The 25957-nt window shown below is 44.2% G+C and overlaps 2 long non-coding RNA genes across 2 annotated transcripts in view; one reads left to right on the top strand and one right to left on the bottom strand.

Moving 5' to 3' along the window:
- LOC137751401 (uncharacterized) overlaps positions 1–25957 on the bottom strand; it is a 62079-nt gene that overhangs the window by 17351 nt on the left and 18771 nt on the right. The window contains exons 3-4 of the long non-coding RNA XR_011070784.1: positions 19698–19798; positions 7797–7870 (exon numbers count right to left, since the gene is read on the bottom strand). This is a non-coding gene — a long non-coding RNA (uncharacterized lncRNA). The remainder of the gene's footprint in view (positions 1–7796; positions 7871–19697; positions 19799–25957) is intronic.
- LOC137751402 (uncharacterized) lies at positions 1052–15624 on the top strand. The gene is made up of 3 exons (XR_011070785.1): positions 1052–1277; positions 1955–2107; positions 14804–15624. It is a non-coding gene; the product is annotated as an uncharacterized lncRNA (long non-coding RNA).

A 25957-nucleotide genomic window follows, 5' to 3' on the forward strand; every position in this document is an offset into this window, starting at 1 on the left:
GTAAACTATAGATAGATCTAAAGATTTAATCAGATTTAGATTAAATGTTCTTTTTTCCTTTTTCTTTTTTTGCAACAATGCTTCATAGGTGATCCTGTGTACTTCCTACTTTATCTCATCAAAAGCACCTTTTTTTTAAAAAAATTATTTATTTATTTATTTATTTGGCTGCGTTTGGTCTTAGTTGCAGCATGTGGGATCTTCATTGCGGTGTGTGGGCTTCTCTCCAGTTGTGGCGCGAGCTCCAGAGCGTACGGGCTCAGTAGTTGCGGCGTGTGGCCACTATGTCCTGCGGCCTGTGGGATCTTGGTTCCCTGACCAGGGATCGAACCTGTGACCCCTGCAGTGGAAGGCGGACTCTTAACCACTGGACCACCAGAGAAGTCCCTGATTTCCTATTTTTAAGGAAGTGAAGATGGATCAATTAGGAGCTACTATAAATAGGACATGGTACCCGTGGAATACGAGGAAGAGAGAGGCATTGAGGATGCTTCTTGTGTTTCTGGCTTGGGTGATGTGGAGCCAAAGTAAAGGAAGTAAGTGATAGGATGGGGGAAGGAGAGGGATAAAAGGTGGAAAGGAGGGAGAGAGAGGGGAAGGGGGGAAGGAGGTGCTGGGCCCCAGAAGAAGGTGCTTGGAGACTCCAGGAAGAAAATAATTAATTCCATTTTCAAAGGGTCCAAGTTGAAATACTTTGTAATATACCCAGAGGGAGAAGGAAAGGAAATAGTTGGAAAGATAAATTTACCAACTTAGAGTTAGGCAGAAGAGTCATACTTTTCTTTCTACACAAAGAAAGAGGGAGCATTTTCATATCGTATGTTTGCTTTTCAATGTCTTAAGAAGATAGTGATCCTGAACAGGCATCTCAGAAAAAAGGAAGAAGCCCCAGACAAGAAAGAAGGCTGCCCGAGGATGTGACTCAGAAGGGGAGGGACACACACACACAACCCCAAGTGTGGACTGAGAGATAACAAATGTGGACTAACAAGAACCGGAAGAGGATTAGTGGGAGGGACCTGCCCTCATGTGCAAGCCCAGAGGAGAAGGACTCAGACAAGACCACAGGGAAGGCTTCGCTGGACACCGTCCGTGACCGTGTGCTGAAGATGAACATGGTCACAGAAGAACTAGGAAACGGAAGATTTCGAAACAAAGCTCAGCTGCCTGGGCTTCCTTCTCCTAGTAAGAAGCTGTCCGGATGCTCTTTGCCACGGATCCTGCCTGCTAGTGGGTCCCTGCATGTCTGGACTTCCCTAGCCTTTGCCTCTTGGTCTGTAAGTAAAGGATAATGTTATTTACCATAGATGAGTGTCATGGGAATTAAATGTCATTGCAGATGTGAAGGACTTAACGGGGGGGGGGGGGGGTTTCTGATATGTGGTGTTCAGGAAATGCTTGTTCTTCCTCCAGACCTCAGTATTTCTTTTCCTTTCTTTAATACGGATACACTATAGTTTTACGAACAATTTTTTTGATTATGAAACTCGCCAGATGTCTAACCCACCAAAAGTGATGTCATAATAGTCTTTCTTTTTTCTATATACATTTTAAAATTTTGTAATGTAATTTTTATTGAGATATAATTGATATAAAACATTATATTGGTTTCAAGTGTACAACATAATGATTCGATATTTGTATATATTGCTAAATGATCGCCACAGCCATCACCACGCAGAGTTACAAAGGTTTCTTTCTTGTGATGAGAACTTTTAAGATCTTCTCTCTGAGCAACTTTTAAATGTAAATACAGTATCATTAACTATTATCACCAAGCTGCACATCACATCTCCTGGACTTATTTATTTTATAACTGGAAGTTTGTACCTTTTGATCACCTTCAACGATTTTGCCCACTCCCTACCGTATGCTTCTAGAAACTCCCATATTTCCCTAGACCTCCATATTTTTTTTAATACTTATTTATTTATTTGGCTGTTCTGGGTCTTAGTTGTGGCATGCAGGATCTAGTTCCCTGACGAGGGATCGAACCCGGGCCCCCTGCATTGGAAGCACGGAGTCTTAACCACTGGACCACCAGAGAAGTCCCTAGACCTCCATATTTTTAAACAACCCCATCCAACAGAAAAGGAATTTGAGGCTGGTAAGTCACCGACCTGGTAGATGTTGGGGCCAAAATGCAGACACTAGTTTTCTGATTATAAATCTCACTAAAGCGTGAAAATCTTGCATTTCAATTCCATATTTTTAGACACTTAAAAGCAGAGTGCTGTGGGAATGTGTGAAGCATTTTGAATCACAGTTCACAGGTAACAGTTTGGAAAAGTTTATTGGGAGTGATTCTGAGTTACCCATTTGGAGATAGGAAGGGAGAGAAGTACTAATGCAGAAATTTGTACCTGTGGTCCTCAAATATTTTAGATATTTGTCAAATATATTAGATATTTGTCAAATATATTAGATATTTGTCAGGATTTTGATTGTTTTACTGAGAAGCAAGGAATAAGTAAAAACAGCGATTCATCATGTTCACAGATGAACACGCAAGCAATATGCAGTTAATCACAAGCTTTCTCTTATGCAAATATTTCAGTGTGAAATCATAACCATAAGTGCGACTGTGAAATCCTGTAGGAAACTGAAACAGAACACAGTTCAGCTGTGGCAAGTGTGCCTTACTCTCCAGTTGTATTTGTGTATATTGCTAAACCATCTCTGAAAAGAGAACTGAATTTTCAAATATATTTTCTCATTGACTTTCATTACAGATGTGAAGATACTTTTCCATTTTTTTCAACTAATGTACATATTTTCAGCCACAGACTGTGTTACAGTATGAATGGCACTGTTAACCACTATACACAAAGGCACACACCTGACCTATATTATAATGAAAGCCAAGAAACATGGAAAGGGGCTTTGTAGCAGTGACCGTGCTATTATAACGATTCAATGTATGGCTTCAAGACTGGCTGTCACCACCCTTTGCTGGCTGAGTGACTTTAAGCTACTTAAATTCTTTTTTTTTTTTTTTTTTTTAATTTATTTATTATTTATTTATTTATTATTTACTTTTGGCTGTGTTGGGTCTTCATTTCTGTGTGAGGGCTTTCTCTAGCTGCGGCGAGCGGGGGCCACTCTTCATCGCGGTACGCAGGCCTCTCACTATCGCGGCCTCTCCCATTGCAGAGCACAGGCTCCAGACACGCAGGCTCAGTAGTTGCGGCTCACGGGCCTAGTTGCTCCGCGGCATGTGGGATCTTCCCAGACCAGGGCCCGAACCCGTGTCCCCTGCATTGGCAGGCGGATTCTCAACCAGTGCGCCAGCAGGGAAGCCCTACTTAAATTCTTTAAGCCTTAATTTCCTTAACTGTAAAATGGGGATAATACCTAATTAATGGTGTTGTGATGATGAGACGAAATGACAGATGTAAGGAGCTCCATCCAGTAAGTACTCAATAAGGAGCAGTAGAACAGGAGAAGGAAGGGCCGTAAGTCGTGGTAACTGTACTGTTGATCTAGCAGCAGCAGCAGTGGTAGCAGCAGTAACAGAAGTGATCTACGTAAGTGGGTAGCGTATATTATAACCATCCCTATGCCTGAGAATATTTATGGAATGATCCTGGGAGAGCAAGAAAACCCATGACTCAATATTTCTCCTCTATAGTCAATCTTTGTGCTTGGATTTCCCACCATCAGAGTCAAGGGGTTGCGTTTTCAGGAAACCACTGGTAAAAGATAAGACCCTGAGCAGATGAACAGTGAGAGGAATTTTGTGGGTTTGTCCTGAGAGGAGGTAGTAAGGACAGATGAAAGGGGAGGGAAGAGAGGAGAACAAGAACGGGGTGCAGGACTGGGCCATTCAAGGGTGACGGAGAAGGGAGGAAGCCCCTGAGGCCGTGCAAGCAAAGGACATTTCAAAACAAAGTCTCCGGTTTCTTATTCTGCTTAATCTGGCCGAGAAGTGTGACCCCTAAATGCTGAAGAAAGTTAAGTCCACGACTAACTTCTTTGTGTGAGTAGATTTTTGTAGCAATTAAGGAAAGGGCAGAGTTTGCCAGGGATAAGAGACACAAACCCAAAAGCCAGTCTCAGAGATCTTGAGGCCGACTTTGAACTTCTGCAGAATGTGAGATGGGCATTGGAGTCCAGCCTAACCAGATCTTAGCGGAAGGGAGACATGGCTGACATCTGTTAGACATCTGCTGCCTAAATTCTTTTTACTTCCCATTCATCACCATCATCACCAAGTCTAAATTTCCCCGGTTAACTCCTATTCACTGTTCAGATCTCAATTGTAAAGTGACTGAGGGCTTCTCTGACCCTCCCATGTCCAGATTAGGCGTCCCTGCTCTGCTCTACGATAGCGCCCTGTACACCTCCCCATCATGGCACTTTTCACAACGATAATACGTGATGCCTTGACTCTCCCCACACTGGACTGAACAGTGTCTGTCTGTGTACACCATTCTATTCCCAACACAGAGCACTGCACTCAACGCATAATAGGTACGCAGTAAATCTTTAAAAGAGAAAGCAAGTTAAAGAGGGAAGGAGGGAGGGATGAGGAAGGAGGGAGACAACCCCAAAGCATGACATACCCGCCTTTTTTCAAAACGACAGCCCAGTTAGGTTGCCCATGGTAGGGAGGACCCAAGATCCAAGTACTGACCCCAAAGCGAAGTTTGTTCATGACGTTCTCATCCTGTGCTCAGGGCGACCTTTCAGAGCCCTGACTGTTGGGAGGAATAGTTTTAGGGGGCTGTGCACTGTTCCCAAGGAATGTGCTTTTTTCTAACTTTTCCCTCCGGATTATTTGGTTGTTCCAGGAACAAAGACACTAGAAAATGTAGAGACAAGGAAGGCAAAGAAATGTCTCCCCGCTGTGTGTTTTCCCTCCGATCCTGGGGACGCTCAGGATTTCTTGGGTTACAGGGCTAGAGAGAGATCGGAGGTCGTGAGGAGGGGGCCACGACTGGAGCAACAGACAGACGTGAAAACCAGGGTAGTGCCACCATTCAAACTGCCAAGAAGGGGGCCCAGGGTTCCAGGGGGACAGAGTATGAATTCTGACTCTAGGGCTAAGAGTTCAGCCCAGAAGACCAGAGAGTGAGTGTAAGCAGACTTCTGGGAGAAGGAAAGGAACACATTATTTAAATACTACTAAACAATGTTTAACGGTGGATATTGTTTAGAATATGCAACCACTCCTACCGGTATCATGCGTGGCTTGCTTCTGAAAGCCAGCCCACGTGTGGTGTGTGGCGAGTCTGCCCAGTTTCAAGGGCTAGAGTGAGTGGAGTGAACGAATAGTCACTGCTGTTTGCTCAACTCTTCATTCCCAAGATCTGGATAGACTCTCCCAAATACAGCTTTGGAGAAGGAGGGATTAGACCAACGTCTCTCCTGGCAGACACAGGTGATGGTGCTCGAAGAGGAGGCCGGGGGAACATTCCAGGGCAGATTAAGGAGAAAACTCGGGCTTCCCTGGTGGCACAGTGGTTAAGGATCCACCCGCCAATGCAGGGGACACGGGTTCGAGCCCTGCTCCAGGAAGATCCCACATGCCACAACTACTGAGCCTGCACTCTAGAGCCCACGAGCCACAACTACTGAGCCCACGTGCCACAACTACTGAAGCCCACATGCCTAGAGCCCGTGCTCCGCAACAAGGGAAGACCCCGCAATGAGAAGCCCGCACACCGCAACAAAGAGCAGCCCCCGCTCACCGCAACTAGAGAAACCCCGTGAGCAGCAACGAAGACCCAACTCAGCCAAAAATAAAATAAATGAAATAAATAAATTTTTTTAAAAAGAAGAAAACTCATCTCTCCAGTTGAAAGCCAGAGGCATGGGAGAGCGTGACCTGACCCCATGTTGGGAAACAGACACACAGGATTTCTGCCAGTGGTTATGAGCAAATGGAGTCCTGGAATTTAAAATAATGATTTAAGGGACTCGCATTGCCAGAAATAGGAAAGAAAAACAAAAACCAGAGAAACTCAGATCTAGTGAAGGAGAGCCCACAATTTCTCATTTTCTAAAGCAATCCCAAGGCCCAAGTGTTTGCACCAACAGAAAGTGAACTGCTTTGAGCACACCCCACATCATCCCATGTGCAACTCTCCAACAGCCCTGAAAAGGCACTGGACAAGGGCACCCAGGAGTCAGAACCTGATACTTCCAGGTCCGCGAACCAGAGAACTGACTCCACTGCCAGCAATGAGGTGACCCCCATGTTCCTGAGACTCCGGGATCCTGTAATTTATCAGCAATAGAAGGCATGAGCTCCGGGCTTATCACCAACAATGGCTCTTCTCCTTTTTCTATGTTCTAGGCGGCAGGTGTTTGTTGGGTTTTTTTAAAGATTTTTTTTTTTTGATGTGGATTTTTTTTTTTTAAGTCTTTATTGAATTTGTTATAATATTGCTTCTGTTTTATGTTTTGGTTTTTTGGCCATGAGGCATGTGGGATCTTAACTCCCCGACCAGGGATCGAACCTGCACCCCCTGCATTGGAAGGCAAAGTCTTAACCACTTGACCTCCAGGAAAACCCCTAAGTGGGAAGTATTTACTGAGGTTATTCCATAACTTTCTCACTTGGTCACACTGTAAAAGCAGGTCTCAATTTTCCCCACAACTACCTTCCTTAGTGCTGACATAAGGAAAGGGTGGGATTTTGGTGACCAGGAGTAAACAGCGTGGGTCCCACACAGCCATGAGCTTAGTTCAGCTCTCCAACGATGTCCTGAGCAAGTCTGCCTGCTTCAGAATTGGATTTCAGGGGCTCCACTTCTCACAGGAGGAAGCAGTGTGGGAAATTCATCCTGGGAAGACTGAAGATGTCATCCGTGACGCAGAGTGGAACACAGGGACCCAGAGCGGTTATGAGACGACAGGGGAGTAAGGAAAAATCAGATGCCTCCAAAGAAAGGCAGAGAGATGCTCTGATCGGAAGGTGTTCCATTTACCATTTACCAGGCTCTGAAGCAAAAGGAGATGTTAGAATAGGTAAATTACAGGGAGTCAGGAGGAGGAAGGGTAGGATTGCACAGGATCTGGGAAGCAGCCCAACAAAAACTGGGAATACTCCTGTCTATAGGAAGGATTCAGTCTCTCAGGGTATCCCAAGGAGTATCCAGAGGGGAATTCATTCACGTGCATAAGGTGTCATTCTTTTTCCCATCCTTAGAGCTCACAGACCAGTTCAAACAAGAAAAATGTGAGGAATTCCCATGCCCTATCTGATAAGGTCAGCATCTGTTTACTGCCTAACTTGGCAGAAAACCTGCTTGATCTCTATCAAGTGATGGGATAAACATTTTTATAGATTGCATATGTTTCCTTTTAAATGATTTAAATTTAGTAATTGTGTACTTAAGGAACTAGCGAAGTTGAATTACTGAAGTAGAGAGGATCCCCCCCCCCAATAATCTTCATTAGGTTATCATGCATTTGAGGAATTGATGGAGTATAGATGTTGAAGTGTCAAGTAATAACCTTTCCTTGGTTCAAAGTAAAAATGAATTAAATAAATAGGAGTCACAATTCATCTAGGGAATTAAAATTAGATCCATTTTTAAATATCGCCTATAAATATTATAATACGGAAATTTAAATACAAGTGTGCATGAACCTTCAAACTTATTTCCATCTATTTACCTGATACATACTGACTCAAGAAATTGCTGTGCTGAATTCAATCAATTCTCTTCAGGTCATCCAGTGACAGTTTAATTATCCTTGTGTAGCTTTGGCTTTTAAGTGCAAACCCTCGCCTCATTTTCCCTCACACAATATATTACTAGCATATGGTACAGAATGTGACTTACTAGAAAGCTGCTTGCAAAGGAGGGTCCATAGAACGAAGATTTCTCAGACGTCTGTGAGGATTCTTCTGACGCTGCTGTTAAAACATTATTTTGTAGATTTAAAATATATTCATAAACCAAATCTTCTGAGTTTTCATCTTCTATGACTGGTTTTCTCAGGGTGCCAAGTATTTTTTTACGTTGCTCATTTTACTAAACCTCTTTGTCACCCCTGTGTTCTCCAAGGAATGACACCTGCCCTTCTGTTCTTCTATCTCCTCGCTACATCTCCTGCTATGTTGCCAAGGCAACACTACCTGCTACGACATCATAACGGATGGTTATCCCTTCACTGGACTTCTGATATCAAATGCAACACTTGGCTTTCAAAACCATGGCTTTTCATCCTTAGGGTTAAAGTTTCTTCTGTAGGAGGTGAGGAAGCAGGCTTTCTCAGGGGTCATCTCCCCACTGTTTCCTTAGCCAAGAGCTCCTTCCACATTCAGGAAGCCAAGAGCTCTAAGCCCATACCATCCCGTCTTCCACCCTACCAGCCTTCATCTCCCACAAAAGCATCTAGAAGTGCTGGGCATAGGATACCTCTGGCAGGATGACTCACACCAGCGGTTTCCAAACTTCAGAGTGACTCAGAATATACCCCAGGCTGCACGTTAACAATACAGCGTCCAGGGACTTCCCTGTCGGTCGGGCAGTTAAGACTCCGTGCTCCCAACACAGGGGGCCCGGGTTCGATTCCCGGTCAGGGAACTAGATCCCGCGTGCTGCAACTGAGAGCCTGCATGCTGCAATTAGAGATCCCGCATGCTGCAACTAAGACCCGGCATGACCAAATAAATAGATAAATAAATAAATACTAAAAACAAAACAATACAGCATCCGGACTCGACCCTTCCTTGCTTCTGACTCAGTAGCTGCAGAGTGGAAGCCAGACCTCTTCTCAACAAGCTCCTGGGTAGATGTACGACGGAGTTTGAGGAACAGTGACCTAAATTTTCTAATTCAGGGACCGAGTTAGACAGTGTTTTTGTATGCATGGGACTTGGGTTACCTGCATCAGCTCCGCTGGGTTATTTGACTGAAAAGGCAGGTTCCTGGGCCCCATCTCCACACTCAGAATCTGAGCATGGGATCCTGATGTCTGCAGTTTAACCAGCATGCGGAGGCGGCCATGACGACACTAGAGACCAACCGGATCTGGATCCAAACCCCAGCTCTGCTGCCTAAGCCACCGTAAGCACATTTAAAAACAGCCTCTCTGTATCTGTCTCATCTGTGAAAATGAGGGTGATGCTATCTACCTCACGAAGGGATTGTGCACATGAAATCACAGAATCCACGCATTAGGGGCTGCTTCTGGCGTAGTCATGGTGCGTGCAGCTGGAGGGGACAGTCAATAGAGCTAGGTGAAGAACATCACCCAGTCTGGCCATCATTTCCGAGTAATGATGGAGTCTTTTAAGGACAGATAAGCAGAGGGTAACTTCTTCCAACCAAAAGTCCAACACACTTTTGAGAGACAGAGCAGAAAGCCCCAGAAGTGAAGATATGATTTCAATCATTTCAAATATTGATTGATCCACAAAATATTCCTGTATTTCATTTAAAAATCTGGATACTAGGCAATGGGTTGCATATACATAATTCCAGAAAGAACGAAAGTAAAAACCACTGCCTTGGAGAATGGTGATTGGACACCGGGGTCATTCCACATGCAGGATATTTCCTGGACCTAAGAGGGAGAACACTTCTCTCTACCAGACGCTTGTTTCCTGAGCTTAAAGTTAAAAATCTGTCTCCAGCTGTCACTGGCCTTCCAGGCTTCCAAGACACTTCCAAAATGCTGTTCTAGTGATGCATCCATAATCAAGAGTGAAATTACTCCCTGTAGGTTTGCATTGGCCATCTCACAGATTTGGGGTGCAAAGTCAAGGCGACTGTCCAGAGTATCTGGAATTAGGGTGGAAGCAAAGCACAACTGTCTGATTACTCTGTTTCCAATTTCACTGTGGCAGTCAAAGGCTGCTGTTCATTTCTAAATGGCCCTCTGAAAATAAACAACTCACAGAAAAAAAGACTCCTCAAAAGTGGCAGTGGTGACCTTCAACACCCACAACCCTTCACACTGATCAGCCCCCTCCACTCGAGGTGTATGGAGAACAGAAAGCCTGATGTTGAGGGTAACACTAGGAAGACAATTAAATAATTGGAAAATAAAACCTTTGGGGAAGGGCTAAAAGAAAGAAGATATTTAGCCTGGAGAAGAGAAGGCTGAGGAATGACCTAATTATAGGCTTCAAGTACACCAAGAATTAATCTACAGCAGATGGTGACCAGCTGTTTTCAATTCCCATTGAATACAGTACAACAGAAAATTGGCTTAGGGGGTAATATAAAGGATTTGGGATAGATAAAAGAAGGAATTTACTGGTTTTTGAGGGTCACAAAGGTTAAGAGGAGATAGGCTCTATTACTTAGGGAGATGACAGCCACTCTGTCCCTGAGGTTTCCTGGTTTGGATGGGTTTGTTGAAGTGCACTGAGGGGGAAAGAGAGCTTTGTTCTGTTGTGAAGGCCGGCCCCGCTCTGCGGCTGTTCATCACACCTGTGCCTTTGATTCATGCAGCGTCTCATGATTGTATTTTTGTTTTCCATAAGTCATCACGATCACACCCAGTGATTTATGAAGTGCCAAGTGTGTGCTGGGCATGGCGAAAGAAAACTACATAGATTCCACCTTTTAACCTTCGAAGCTTTGTCATTTGACAATTATAAGCATTTATTGGGTACCCCTGAGCGCCAGGCACTGTTTCAGGAATAAGGGGCTATCCAGATGGATAAGATATTGTTGTTCTCAAGAACAGCGAGGAGGAGGGTGGGGGGAGTGGAGGAGGGTGGGGGGAGTGGAGGAGGGGTGGGAACTTCCCTGGTGGCGCAGTGGTTAAGAATCCACCTGCCAATGCTGGGGACACGGGTTCGAGACCCGGTCCGGGAAGATCCCACATGCCACGGGGCAACTAAGCCCATGCGCCACAACTACTGAGCCTGCGCTCTAGAGCCCGTGAGCCACAACTACTGAGCCCACGTGCTGCAACTACTGAAGCCCGCGTGGCTAGAGCCCGTGCTCCACAAGAGAAGCCACCGCAATGAGAAGCCCGTGCACCGCAACGAAGACCCAACGCCAAAGATAGATAGATAAATAAATAAATAAATTTAAACAAATAAATTTATTTTAAAAAAAAAGAACAGCGGGGTGGGGGGAGAGAGAGAGAGTGTGTGTGTGTGTGTGTGTGTGTGTGTGTGTGTGTGTGCGCGCGCGCGCACGCACACTAGGGAAATAGCAGGGGAGGTATGTTATAATCAGGAACTTTGAAAACACACATACAAAACAACAAGGTCCTACTGTATAGCACAGGGAACTATATTCAATATCCTGTGATAATCCATAATGGAAAAGAGTATAAAAAAGAATGTATATATTTGTATAACTGTATCACATAACATTGTAAATCAACTATACTTAATAAAATAAAATAACAAAATCACACATACCGGGGCTTCCCTGGTGGTGCAGTGGTTAAGAATCTGCCTGCCAATGCAAGGGACACGGGTTTGAGCCCTGGAAGATCCCACATGCCGCGGAGCAACTAAGCCCAGTGCGTCACAACTACTGAGGCTGCACTCTAGAGCCCACGTGCCACAACTACTGAAGCCCACGTGCCTAGAGCCCGTGCTCAGCAACAAGAGAAGCCACCGCAATAAGAAGCCCGCGCACCGCAACGAAGAGTAGCCCCTGCTCACTGCAACTAGAGAAAGCCCGCGTGCAGCAACAAAGACCCAACGCAGCCAAAAATAATAAATAAATAAATTTAAAAAAAACAAACAAACACACATACCTATCCTGCTCCCTCCAGAGACTGATATGCTTTTAGTGGCATATTGTTCTACGTTCTACCAAATCAAAATCATCACATGCAAGTTGAGAACCCCTATTTTTTTTACTATAAAACGTAATAAGAAATACATTTTGAACGTGATGCAGGATACACTCACACACACACATATACACATTCATACACACACATGACTGAAATAAGACTTCATAGAACAGAGCTTCACTACCACTTTTATAGTTTAAATTTTATTCTATTCATATTTTTAATCTGGTCAACTGTAAAAAATTGACTTTACAACTCTCGAATTGGTCGTGACCCAGAGTTTAAAAAACACTGCTGTGGGGAAAGGGGGCCACTTTGTTCAGGCCTGAAGGATAAGAACTCATATTTTTTGTGCCTCAGTTCAAGGGCAAAAAGGAGGGTGTGGGTCTAGACTAAGAAAATTGGCTGAGGGTCTCCCAAGCCCCTCCAAACCTTAAACTCAAAGGGTTTATATATGTTCCTGCCCAAGTCACCAAGATAAAAGAATATGAGGACAAAAGCCCTAGAGCCCTAGTAACAGAGCACACGGGCCTGTCTGTGCCCCAGGCAGCCATTGGGATGCCTGGGGCCAGAGGAGTTGACAATTGAGGGTGATGAAGATTCAGGTCCTATCAGACAAGGCACATTAGCAGTCAAGAAGACACCAAGCACACAGAGAGCGTGGTGAGACCAAGAAGGGAACATTGAATTCCTGTCCCAGCTATGTCACTCATTAGGTCAGTGGAGGTCAGGTCACTTCACATCTCACGAGACAAAGCAGCAGAATCAGCTGCAAGTGACTGCCAGCCGCAGCGGCTGCTCCAACTCCAAGGTCACTCTCAAGGTCACTCAGCACAGGCTGAGGGCATGACTGCAGGTCTATCAGTCATCCCCAACCTAAAATAATGACACTGCCATCAGCACCTTCTCCTCCTACCTGGGGAGTCTTCTCTATAAAATCATGACTTGAGGCTGAGGAAGAGCTTTTCGGAATGGAGGCGAGAGCAAAGGTTGGGTTACAAGGACCGATTGGTTATCAATCAATGAGTGGCAGGGAAAGAAGATGAGCCTCAATTTCTTCATCTGTAAAATGGAGATAATCATACCCATAGTGACAAGAGCAGATTCGGGCTCACGGCTGGGACAGATGGTCCCACAAGGGCCAGTGTGCGTTATGTCAGAGTCCGTGCTTTGTCTTACTCTATCTGCTGAGTGATGCCTGGTGGTCAGAGGGTGGGGAAAAGAACTGAGCTGTGGAGGCCAGGCGGCCCAACGGGGAAAAGATATAAATACAAATATATGCGCACACACACACACACACACACACACATACATATACATGTACATATACATTCATGTATTCAGATGGGCTAATACACTCAGACAAACCATGATTCCCGCCCTCAAAGAACTCACAGGTTAGTAGGAGGGACCGAGGTGGAGATGAATGAGCCAAGATAGAAATATGAGCAATAAAAAAACAAGAGCATCTGAGTCTCTGATCGCAGCCTCCTGTACTTCCAGTCACTTCCTCTACCACTGGTACTCTGTCAAGGGCTGCCCTGCACCTTCCCTCCAAGGGGAAATCTGGAAACGTGTTGCATAATTTTGGTTGTGGATGTCTTAGTCCGTTCAGGCTGCCATGACAAACGCCACAGACCTGGTAGCTTACAAACAACAAAAATTCATTTCTCACAGTTCTGGAAGCTGGGAGTCCAAGGAAATAGCACAGCCGAGTGCAGGCTCTCTCCTTGTCGCAGACTTTTTGCTGTGTCCTCACGTGGCAAAAGGGGCTGGGGAGCTCTGTGGGGTCTCTTTTGTAAGGGCTCTCATCCTCTTCATGAGGGCTCCACCCTCATGACCTAATCACCTCCCAAAGGCCCCAGCTTCTAACACCATCGGAACTCTACTCAACACTCTGTGATAGCCTGTATGGGAGAGGAATCTTGAAAAAGAGTGGATGTCTGTATATGTATAACTGATTCACTTTGCTGTACACACGGGAGACTAACACAACATTGCAAATCAACTATACTCCAATAAAAATTTAAAAACAAAACAAAAAAAAAATCAGGTGTTTGGCTTCCACCGTGCGAGTTTGGAGGGGCTGGATAGTCAGACCATAGCATCAGGTGACGAGGGGTGCTGCTGGCTTGTCACGGCTCAGGGTAAAGGAGGCTGAATGTCCTGCCATGTGTGGAGCAGTGCCAGTCAAAATACCACCAGCTGCCTTGTTGAGAAAGCCTCTTGAAATTCCACTGCAGCAATTCCGTGAGCCCACTGAGACTCCCAAGCCATCGACCCTACCACGTTTTCATTCGGTGACTATTTTCTCACCTACCATACACCAGGCTAGATACAGATACGCTGCATCCTGGCCGTCAGGGAGTTTGCGTTCTGGGGGGAAAGGTACAAAATAGACCAGTAAACAAACAAGTAAACAATATAACATCAGTTGGTGGGAGGTGCTCTGAAGAAAAATTAAAGTAGGGTAAGGGGTCAGAGGTGGACTTGGGAAGGGGGTGACTATTTTACATAGGAGGCGTCACAGAAGGCCTCTCTGTAAACATCTGAATAAAACCTGCATTAAGAGAGTGAATCGTGGGGACTTCCCTGGTGGTCCAGTGGGTAAGACTCCACGCTCCCAATGCAGGGGGCCTGGGTTCGATCCCTGGTCAGGGAACTAGATCCCGCATGCAGGCCGCGACGGAGTTCGCATGCTGCAACTAAAAGATCCCACGTGCCACAACTGAGACCCGGCACAGCCAAGACAAATAAATACATAAATATTTTTAAAAAGAGAGAGAGTGAACCATGTAAAAATCAGTGAGAAGGGCCTTTCAGCCCGAGGGACAGCAGATACAAAGTGTGTACTCGGCAAGTTGTAGGAACAGTAAGGATGCTGGAGCGGACGGGCCAGGGGAAAAGCAGTAAGACGTGAACACAGAGAATCAGCCACTAGTTGATCGTGGAGGACCTTGGGGGTCGCAATAAAGACTTTGAATTTGGTATCACATATGATGGAAAGGCATTAGAAGATTTTGAGCAAGGAGTGACATGGTCTGACTTACATTTCTAAATGATTCATCTACAGAAAAGAAATTGAAGGGCCAAGAGAGGAATGGGAAACCAAATTGAAAATGCCAAAGGAAGCATCCAATTAGCCAACTGCCTGTCATGCGCCTGCACCAGAGCTACCAGGGATGGAAAGAGAGAGAGCCTGGCTTCCAAAGCGGAGGGCAGAGTCCTGGCTTCACCGGATCTCACACGATGCAGAATTCCCCCAAATGGAAACGGAAGTCAGAGCCTGAACCATCAAGAAAGTGACAAATGTAGGGGTAAGGGACTAAGAGGTACAAACTACTACGTATAAAATAAATAAGCTGCAAGGATATATTGTAAAGTACTGGGAATGTAGCCACTATTTTATAATAACTTTAAATGGAGCATAACTTTTAAAAACTATGAATCTCTATGTTGTACACCTGAAATTTACATAGTATTGTACATCAAACACGACATATGCAGCAACATGGATGGACCTAGAGATCATCATACTAAGAGAAGTAAGCCAGACAGAGAAAGACAAATATCACATGATATCGCTTATATGTGGAATCTAAAAACAAAATGATGCAAATGAACTTAAACACCAAACAGAAATAGATCCACAGACATAAAAAACAAACCTATGGTTACCAAAGGGGAAAGGGGGGAGGAGGGATAAATTAGGAGTTTGGGATTAACAGATACACACTATTATATATAAAATACATAACCAACAAGGACCTACTCTATACTAGAGCACAGGGAACTATACTCAATATTTTATAATAGCCTATAAAGGAAAAGAATCTGAAAAAGAATATATAATTATGTATGTATAACTGAATCACTTTGCTGTACACTTGAAACTAACACAACTTTGTAAATCAACTATACTTCAATAAAATAAATAAATAGGATGATAATATGAAATATGACATAACAGATATGAGATAATAAAGTGTCTAATTCAATGTCTATCAGGTAACAAATGCCCAGTAAATTGTACTCAGAGTGGGGTTTACTATGCAGCTAATAAAATATATGTTTCTGGTCACTTCATTTGTATGGGATATCTCCTAAGACTCTGGAAGAAGCCCTAGCAAAGTGTAACTTTGTGGTATATGTCAACTTTTAATATATAAAAACAAAATTTTAAAAATTAAATATATATATTATACATCAACGAAACCTCAATTTTAAAAACAGAATCAAAGTTTCTTCATATAAAAAAATGTTAAGGGAATTCCCTGGCGGTCCAGTGGTTAGGACTCGGTGCTTTCACTGTGGTGGCCAGGGTTCAATCCCTGGTCAGGGAACTAAGATCCCACAAGCCACGCAGCACAGCAAACAAAAAAAAAAAAAAAAAAAAAAAATTTAAATAAATTTTTTTTTCAAATGACAAATGTCCACAACACAGTCACTAAAAAGGACGTGGTGACTGGATGGGGCAGTAAAGAGAGGGGACGCGTAGGTGACTGCCAGGGCTCTGGCATCTGGGCTGGATGGGTGGTGGCGTGATTTATTCATCAAGGTAAGAAAGACAGAAGGTAGAGCAGTTTTGAGGGCAGAGGTGTGAGGTTCCAGAGCTTGGAGCTCTCGTCACCCTTCAGAGCAGAGCCCAAGAGGGGTAGGGGAACCTGTCTTCACACCCTGCTCTCCTTCGGTCACTAGACGTCTACCATGATGGGCAAGGCAGCTCTCCTCACTTGAGGTGATTCCTGAAGACAGCATGGACACAAATAAATCCCTTCTTCCTGCAGGGGGACTGAGGCAGTGTCCAGAGACCACCACAGGGACACAGAAGCACTGGTGGGACGGCAAAGCTTTGTCCCACGCCCCCTAAATGCAGAGGGGATCCCCACCTTAATAATGATTTTATAAATGTTAGCACCTACTCAGTAAGAATGACTGGTTAGAATTACAAAGTTGACTTGAGGGAAGTTGTCTCCTCTTGGCCCCAAGTGCCACAACTGCGAGCCTGGGGGCAACTTTTACGGTTGTGTCCTGTGGGAATTCCGGATCAGTTGTGGATGGCAGCAGGGTGGAACCTGGCTACTGAATTTCAAAGGGATAAAGATAAGCCAAGAGGGTCTTCGACCTCGAGGTACTGATGCTTCCCAAGCCTGGGGAGTAATAGCCGGCCCTTGGGGCTGACAGGTGTAGCCGGTCCTTCTGGCTGGATCATCTGGATCTGGATTGATGCAGTGTTTAGACAGGGAATGCACTTAATCTTTCCCTGTAACTCACAGATCCCATGATTTCAACAGCAAACAATCAGGTATCTTCAGAGCACGGGGGTGTAGGTGGGAGGGGTGACCCAGAAGGCAGTGTTGGAATAGCCACACTAAGGTAAAAATAAGAATGTCTTTTCTTCACCTTCCAGGCTTGTCCTCACCCATGAATCACAGCAGTTGGCAGTGAAAGATTATTACTCACAAGAACAATTTTTAAAAGAGGCACTCGGTGGGAGACAGGGCTCAGAAGAAATGAACTTGTATGAGTAGGGAATGAACAACATTATCACTGGAAACGTAACATACTTGAAGCAGTGATTGATCAGAACCATAGGTGGGGAAAATATTCAGCTGATGAGCAAGTAAGACGTACAGTGAATAATTCTTAAGACTTCAGAGCTCATGCATTAATCTCTCACTGATAAAGTGTTTGGGAATGGAGTGCCCTTTAGAGGTGAAAAATGATTCACCAGATGACTCACAAATCCATGAACCTGTGGCTTCACCAGTATTTAGAATGCCATTCTGTTTTAGGACAAAGTTTCTAACATAAGAGGGTTTTGTTAGTTGATTGGTTTTGGGGGGTTCTTAGTTGGTTGGTTGGGTTTTGGCTTTTTGGTTTTTTTAATCAGAAAAATCCAAGCACCTACATTTTCAAGTTGTCATAGTTTTCTTTTTTTAAATAATGCATTATTGTCTTTTTTTTAAATTAATTAATTAATTTTTTGGCTGTGTTGTGTCTTCGTTGCTGCGTGCAGGCTTTCTCTAGTTGCGGCGAGCTGGGGCTACTCTTTGTTGTGGAGCACGGGCTCTAGGCACGTGGGCTTCAGTAGTCGTGGCTCGCAGGCTCAGCAGTTGTGGCGCACGGGCTTAGTTGCTCCGCGGCATGTGGGATCTTCCCAGACCAGGGCTCAAACCCGTGTACCCTGCATTGGCAGGCAGATTCCTAACCACTACGCCACCAGGGAAGCCCCCTGTCATAGTTTTCTTATAAGTCATGTACATGTCTGTGCATATAACTGCTCGATCAATTCAAAGATTTGAATTCAAGGAATATAGAATCATCAATATCAATTTTTGAGTGTATGCTATGGAATTGGGATAGTTCAGGAGAAGACTCCTCAGTCAGGAGGAATTTGGAGTCAGACAGACCTGGGCTGTTTCTTGGCCCTGCCTCTTAACCAGCTGTGTGGCTTAAGGTAGGTTCCTTAATCTGTCTGAGCCTATTTACTCATCTGTAAAGGGAGATAAAAAGTGTCCTCATTACATAGGGTTACCACGGGTAGTAAATGAGGCAGCGTGTGCCAAATGGTTAGCATGGAGCCTGGAAAACAGTATCTGTCCTCCAAACAGTAGCTGCTACTGCTGTTTCGTTGTTTTGTTGTTGTTGTTATGGTAACATCTAAGCCTAAAACGTAAGACCTTCTCCCTCCCCCCTTCCGAAGAAAGGGGGACATTGCTACCCAAGCTTCAAGAAGAAAGCGTTTTTTAATCTTTCAAGGAGATTGTGCCATCAAGGAAAAGGAATCAAAACAAAGATTCGTTGAGAATCCTACTTCTTTTCATTTGCTTTCCCCCAGTGGTTGAGTGAAAGGAAGCTTGAGCACAGGGTTCTTCTCAAACAACAGATCTACCCTAAACCTAGGATAGAATCAGAAAAGCCAACTGCCAGCCAGGGTGTCTGATTCATTATCAGTGATGGGGCAGCCTTGTGGTCGTGTGCCCTGCGCGTGAGGCAAGGGGAGGCCCCTTCCCAGTCCCACACCAGATGCACGTTGTGTGGTACAGAGGCCCCTCCGCTCCCCCGCTGGCTGGACACCCCCCCTGACTTCTGTTTACCCTGGAGTCTCTCCTTTCATACCCTCTGGATTGGCATGAAGGAGATCTGTATTATTTCTGCACCATGAGTTACTCTTTGCCCCAATTCTTTTAGGATTCCAAACCTTACGACATCAGCACAACACGGATTACTGGTACATAAACTGAGCATTGATAATAATTTTTAGAGGGGCTCATGATAGTCACAGTAGGATCTGCATGCCAGTTCTGTCATCATTTGCTGTTTTTACCACTTCCTTTCCAGCGAATCCCAAAGCTACCTGTACTGCACAAGGGTTAATGACTTGTTCGAGGTAAGTTAATTAGTGGTTGAGCCAGGAGTAGACTCATGTAACTGAACTTCGAGAACAATGTTCTTTCTTTTTTTTCCTCCACTTTTACTGAGATATAGTTGACAAATAAAATTGTAAGATGAAGTGTACATTGTGATGATTTGATATATGTATATATTGTGAAGGATTCCTCCCACCTAGTTAATTAACACATCCATATACATATTTATATAGTTTTTCTTTTTTTTGGGGGGGGTGAGAACATTTAAAGTCTACTCTCTTAGCAAATTTCAATTATACAATACGGTGTTACCAACCACAGTCACAATGTTATATATTAGATCCTCAGACCTTATTTAGAACAATGTTCTTTCCACTATAATTAATTCATTTATTTATTCAATAGGAACAAACATACATTTATACTCTGTGTCACACTCTGTGCTTAGTACTTAGGATATAGAAGTGAACAATTAATTCCCAATCTAATAGGAATGATTTGCCAATTATTTACTGCTACACGTGTAAATAAAAAAATGCAATAAAGTATTCCAGAGGCTATGATCAAAGTAAGACTGGGAAAATGTGATTTTACCTAGGAATATCAGAAGAGACTTGGCAGCAAAGATGATTCTTGAGTCTTGAAGGACGAGCAAGCAGAAGGATATTTTGCATGAAGATGGCAGAGGACACATTCTAGGAAGACAGATCAGTTTAACAGTATCATGAATATGCCAAAAACAGCCCCATGTGTCTACGTAGCTACAAACAGCTGGACATAGCACAGGCCTATCTGGGAACGGAGGCATTCACTAAGTAGAGCAGGGCTAGATATGGAGGAGGGCTTTTATGTCATCCTGGGAATGGAGGCTTTATTCCGTGGGCTGTAGAAGCAATTAAAGGGTTTAACCTTGATCAGATTTGATTTCAGAAAATGGACCTGGCAAAGCAGTGGAAATTGGATTGGGAGGGCAGGGGACAAGAGATGGGGTGGGGGGAGCAGGGGGCGGGGGCGGAGGGGAGTTCATTACTACTGCCCAGGGTCCACATAGTGGGAGGTTCAGACCGTGGCAGCGGTGTGGAAAGGTAGAGAAGATACGAAAGATACTGAGGACATGGAGAAGTGGGCGGCAGGGGTTCAGCAGGACTCCCAGCTTCCTCCTCTGAAGGAATGGGTACATGTTGGTATCATTCACTGAAATGGGAACTAAAAAAAGATGTTACAGGGGAAATGGTGAGATTAGCTGCTTAAGGAACAAGTAGTTGAAATGTTTAACAGACAGTTACAAGGATCTGGAACTCAGCAGAGTTCTGGCCAAGAGCTATAGATTTGGGAATAATCTTCTTACAGACAAGAGTTAGATCCAGGAGAATTGAGGAGATCATCAGAAAGAGTATGCAGACCAGTGTTTCTCCATGTGTAAATCTCTCACCATGTGCCTGAGAAGCAACTGAGGAAAATGCAAAATCTCAGGCCCAATTCCAGACTTACTAAAGCCAAACTATGAGAAAAGGACTCATGGCATCTTCTGTATTATGAGCAAGACAAGTGATTCGAATGCAACTGGAGTTTGAGATCCACTGGTATATTCGTTCAGGTTGTCCAGAGGAAATGGAACCAGTAGGGTTTGTGGGTGTGTGTGTGTGTGTATTTGTGAGTGTGTAGATAGATAGATAGATAGATAGATAGATAGATAGATAGATAGATAGATAGATAGATAGATAGAAAGAAAGATAGATAGATAATGTATCTACAGATATATAGAGATAGTGATATATAGATACATCAGAAGTGGGGGACTCAGAGCTTCTCGACTGTTCTGATGGGCTTGGCCGTTTAGGGAGAAAATTATTAGAAAGAGATTCAGTTCAAGGACAGGGTTTTTGGTTTATTTGTTTTGCTTTTTATTTTTAAATGAGTCTTTTCCATCAGGGAAGAGTGAGAACAAGATGCCCATGCAATCAAGGGCTGACATGATACTCCATGGGAGACAGTCGCAGAACAGGGGCTGGGAGTGAGCCCTAGTTATGTTCAAAAGCCTTGATGACTCAACTCTCTCTGAACGATGCTTTCCACAATGTCCCCCCCGGCCGCCCCGTTTTTGTTCGGTCGGTTTCCTTGGTACCCACCTGCATATGCTCTGTACTCTAGCCAAGGCTTTCCTCACCCCAGCCACAGCCTGAACTCCTGCTCCGTGCCTCTACTGTGTTCCTTCCATCTGGAATCCTTTCCCCATCCCTCTCGCTTCTCAGATAAGAAGCGACAGTCAATTCCCTGCACAGGGCAGCAAGCCTGTGTCTCTGTGCCACAGTCGCCTTGCTGCACTGTCACACAGTTTTCTGTGACTCCCCTCTCCCTCATTCATCTTGACATTCCAGGCTCTTTGTATCCTCCACGGGATGGAACACAGTGCCTTACAAATGTCTGTTGGATTTCACTGAAGATGGCATCAGACTGAGGATGCCAAATCGTGGTACATTCTTAAACTGCAGTGCTTACACAACAGACTGATTATGAGGACCAGCCCCAGATCTGGGCCAGCTATAGGAAAGAAACCAACTGAGGCCCCGTTCCAGAACATAAGTCCTTGCTCCTCAGAGTTAATAAGTGGGATGACACAGAAATAGTCTGCCAACACAGAACTCAAGTATAAATACAACAAAATTAACACAAACTGTTACATACATATAACAAAATTGGGATTTATTTAAACAATGTTCATAGTCTATTTCTTTTTTTGTTAAGCAAGCTGTTCTTTCAAATCTATCTGTTTTTAAGTTTGTTTTCAGGAACCACTACCCGCTTATTTTTACTGTCGAATGCCATGTCCACATGGTCTGTGAGAAAGGATATGGCTAAACACTCATTTATAGAAATGAGTGCTGTGGGTCGTGCATTGGCTGCTCAGGTGTTCTTTTCTTACCTGTGAAAGTGCAATTATGATGAAGTGCAGTTCGTGGAAACATACAAACTGTGTCTACACTTCTTATAGCCGAAGGATCTGGAAAGCACTAAACGTAGGTCCTACAGTGAAAGATTTTACATATTCGTGTAAATCATTCTCATTCATTCAGCCAGTCAGCCTTGCCACATCCTTTGGACACTTTTGGGTTCCATGAGCTGTGTCATCCTAGGTTGTCATTTGTGGAGGCCATTCATGAAGGCTGCCACAAATGTGGTGCAGTTAGACAAGGAGGAGACTCTCAGGAAAGCCATACAAGGAAGACCTGGCCACCTTTTGGACAAAACTCGTGGCTCTGCCCATGGGTGGGTGAGCACAAACCTTATTCAGATACCTCTCCCAGGAGTTGTAAAGGCTTCTTGGCTATGTGAGTCAGAGGGTTAGAGTAGACGTCTTTAGAGATCTGAGGCATCACCAGCCTAAAGGTGGTGACTGGAGTCATAAGAGCAGAGATGATAGTCAAAGGTAAATGAGCAGTGAGAGAGAAAAAGGAAGAGGACGTTCAAATAGTGGGGGCAAGATACCATGTAAGGAGACTAGAGAAGAAGAGTCAGTGATAAAGGAAAAATCAGGGAACATGATGTCATATCATTCGTGGAAAACAGTGGTAAATGTCAAAGAGAGGATGAGGCAGGTTAAAGATGGCCAATTATTTGGTACTCTTCCCATCAAGAAGTGGGGTTCTATGTCCCCTCCCTTAGGTCTAGGTGGGTTTGGTGACTGTTTTGTCCTGTAGAATACAGCGAAAATGATGCTGTGCCCATTTTCAGGCCTGGACTTTAAGAGACTGGCAGCTTCCAATCCTTGTCCCTTGGAAGGTTCCAGCCACCATGTAAAAAGTCTGACTACTTCGAGATCACCACACTGTGAGAAAGCCCGAGCTAACAATAAGAGAGATGCTCAGCCATCCCAGCGCAGGCACCATCTGCCCGGGCCTCAGCTGCCATCTCACTGCACCTGCATGGGAGACCTCAGGTGAGGGAGGACCAATTGATTGAGCCCAGTCAACCTACAGAATTGTAAGAAATCATGATTTATAAAAATTATTTTAAACAGCTAATATTTGGATGGTTAGTTACAGCGTATTTCATGTCAACTCCCACTGACACCAACCGGGTGTACTGCAATTCAGTTCTGACACTATCCACCCAGAGTTAGCACAGACTCCACAGGTTAAGGGCCAAGTCCTCCACAAGACAACTCTCACTTCAGACACCAGCTGCATATCTAATGGGGGTCGGGTGGGGGTGGTCCCTAGGCCACACTTACTACTGATCAACTGACAACAAACTCAGAGGTTCCCACAGCCCCCTCAGGGTTAATGATTCACTAGAGTGACTCACAGAACTCAGGAAAGTGCCATACTTAGGATTACAGTTTTATTATAATGGATGCACATAGGGCAAGATCTAGGAGGGTCCCCAGTGTAGAGTTTCCTGGCCCTCTCCCCATGGAACGAGGGCATATCACCCTCCTGGCACATCAATGTATTCACTAGCCAGTAAGATCCTTCAAGTCTCAGTGTCCAGAGGTTTTATTGGGGTTTCATTACATGGGTATGATTGATTAAATCTTTGACCACATGATTAAACTCAATCTCCAGGTCCCCTCCTTAGAGGTGCTGAATGGCTCAACCTACTAATCCTGTGGTTACTCTTTCTGGTAATGAGACCCCATCCTGAAGCTATCTACGGGGCCCATCATGACTCATTCATTAGCATAAGAAAGACATTCCTATCACACAGGAAATTCCAAGGATTTGTGAAGCTCTATTCCAGCAACCTGGGATAAAAATCAAACAAATTCTTTATTGTACCACACATAGCAATAGATAACTAGAACTGAAGTCAAGTAAATTAAGAACTGAAACATCTCCACTGAATTTGCAATGTTTACATTAAACAGAATTATAGGGACTTCCCTGGCAGTCCAGTGGTTAAGACTTTGCCTTCCAATGCAGTGGGTGCAGATTTGATCCCTGGTTGGGGAGCTAAGATCCCACATGCCTCGCGGCCAAGAAACCAAAGCACAGAACAGAAGCAATATTGTAACAAATTAAATAGAAGATTTTAAGAAACAGACAAACAAAAACAGAATTATAGGTTAAAGGGGTATAGCCAATAGAGAGGCAAGACCTATTTTTCTGTTACTTGCAGCCCAAACCATCCTAATACAGTGCAATGATGAAACATGTATGTGTAACACAATCATACACATGCATGTATATGTAAACCAAGAATCCTTAGAAGCTACGTAATAGGAAACCACAAGCATATAGCAAACAAAATTGCCCAGAGAGTCAAATAATATTTACATTTTGTCTTGAAGAGGATCCGTAGGATTTCATCAGGCAGAGAAGTCAAGGAAGCATGATGCAGACAATCTAGGATGTGCAAAAAATCAGCAGCTAAAGAAGATGGAATATTTGGGGATCAGTGAAAAGTTGAGTATCGCTGAAGCATTGTCCAGAAGCAGGGGGAGTCAGGGATGGGAGGCTAAAAATGGAGCAGGACTGATCAGTAGCAGAAGCTTATAAATATAGTTTAAGATCTGACTCTGTTAGGTTTCATGGACCATGATAAGGAATTTAGACTCTCATATAGGTAATGTGTAGGAGTCATAGATTTTTTTTATTGTTATAAAATACACATAACATAAAATTTACCATTTTAACTGGCAGTCAGATTTTAAATATCGGCGTCCATGCTCAAATCTGATTAGCTTTTAAATGAATCTCAAGATAACAACGTTATTAAAACATGAATAATAATATATTTTTTAAGTCAAAAAAATAAAAATACCAAAAGCAAAATTAAAATTAATAGCTGAGAGGTGTGGTAGACATGGGGCTGTGCTGTGAAGAGCAGGAAGTTATGTGCTGCCTAGCTGTGGGCTGTGCAGTTAGCACGTAACCCCCAGCCACTTTGGGACTGGTTTCAGCTGCAGAGAGCGCCCTGCCTGAGGACAGGTGCTTCCTGGGTATATTAGTCAGAGTTCTCCAGAGAAACAGAACCACTAGGAGATAGAGATAGATAGAGACAGAGATAATACAAAGAGAGAGAGAGATTGACTTATTACAAGATGCTGGCTCTCATGGTTCTGGAGACTGAGAAACCCCATGACCTGCCATCTACAAGGCAGAGGCCCAGGAAAAACAGTGGTGTCGATTCCAGTCCAAATCACAAGGCCTGGGAACCGGAGGAGCTGATGATGTAAGTCCCGGTCCAAGTGCACACGACCAACATCGCAGCTCAACAGTCAGGCAGGGAAAGCGAATTCTCCCTTCCCCCGCACTTTTCTTCCATTCAGCCGCTCAGCTGATGGCATGATGACCACCCACATGGGGAAGGCAATCTGCTTCACTGACGCTACCAGTTCAAACACTAATGTCACCCAGAAACACCCCCGCAGACACATCCAGAAATAATGTTTAGCCAAGTATCTGAGCGCCCCATGTCCCAGTCAAGTTGACACAAAATTAGCACAGGGGCAATGTGCACCTCTTGCCTGAGTAAGGCAGAAGGTAGAAGGTCCAGTCTTCCACCCGAAGGGTGCCACACAAACGGACACAATGTGTTCCAGAGCTCCTGCAGGGTCGCTGAAGCCTGCACTGCAACTTCTCCATCTGCCCAATGCTGCTTCTACCCCCCTTCCTTTTATAAGGAAGGAATATTTGATATTCCTATCCAATAGACTGCAAACTTGGTCTCCGTGTGTGCCTCTGAAGACGTATCTTCTCCATGTCTGCCTGAACTATGACGGTGGGGTGCTATGTAAAGACACAAATTTTGAAAACATTCAGACCCAGGTTCGAAACACAGCTCTGCTATTTATTAGCTATGGGATATCGGACAAGTAATTCAACCTCACTTAGTTTTCTCATTTGTAAAAT

The sequence above is a fragment of the Eschrichtius robustus genome, chromosome 17 (assembly GCF_028021215.1).
Source record: "Eschrichtius robustus isolate mEscRob2 chromosome 17, mEscRob2.pri, whole genome shotgun sequence".
Lineage (NCBI taxonomy): Eukaryota > Metazoa > Chordata > Mammalia > Artiodactyla > Eschrichtiidae > Eschrichtius > Eschrichtius robustus.